The sequence below is a fragment of the Halyomorpha halys genome, unplaced genomic scaffold, assembly GCF_000696795.3.
Source record: "Halyomorpha halys isolate HHAL.00 unplaced genomic scaffold, Hhal_1.1 Scaffold153.1, whole genome shotgun sequence".
Taxonomy (NCBI): Eukaryota; Metazoa; Arthropoda; class Insecta; order Hemiptera; family Pentatomidae; genus Halyomorpha; species Halyomorpha halys.
In genome coordinates this window covers 365,270-365,810 of record NW_027115801.1, presented here as the reverse complement: position 1 = coordinate 365,810, position 541 = coordinate 365,270, and positions in this window count along the sequence as shown.

The following is a 541-nucleotide window of genomic DNA, read 5'->3' as shown; positions in this document are numbered from 1 at the left end:
TTGAGTATGTGGGTAATTTATATTTTTTGGGTGTCCCGTGTATTATTATTGCAAAACTAAAATTTTCTTTAGATAGGAGTAAAGAACATAAATTTAGTTTCTGCCAAAAATACAACATTTTAACAAAAGAGGGGTACTCTTGAGAATTTTGCTTATATTTGCAAATTAACGCCAAAATTTCCCTATATTCTTCTGTTTTGTTCAAACTTTTGTCTACCTTTTAGTACAAGAGCCGGAAAGAAAAACAGGCAATTAGCTCACTCCAATTTTTGATTGCTTTAATGAAATCTATGTATAATTACTAGTCGACATTGATGTGTTTGCCAAGTATAGTTAGAGGGAAGAAAAAATAGTATCTGTTTCAAAGCCTTAAAAAAACCTCTATATCTTAAAACTACCAACAACACTAGAAAATCTAAAATAACATTAGCCCTAATAGAGCTATTTACGTCCAATAGTTCTCGAGATATAGCTTTTTAAAAGCAAGATTTCATAAAAATGTACTGAAATATCAGTAGTTATTTAATTTATTTTGAGAAAT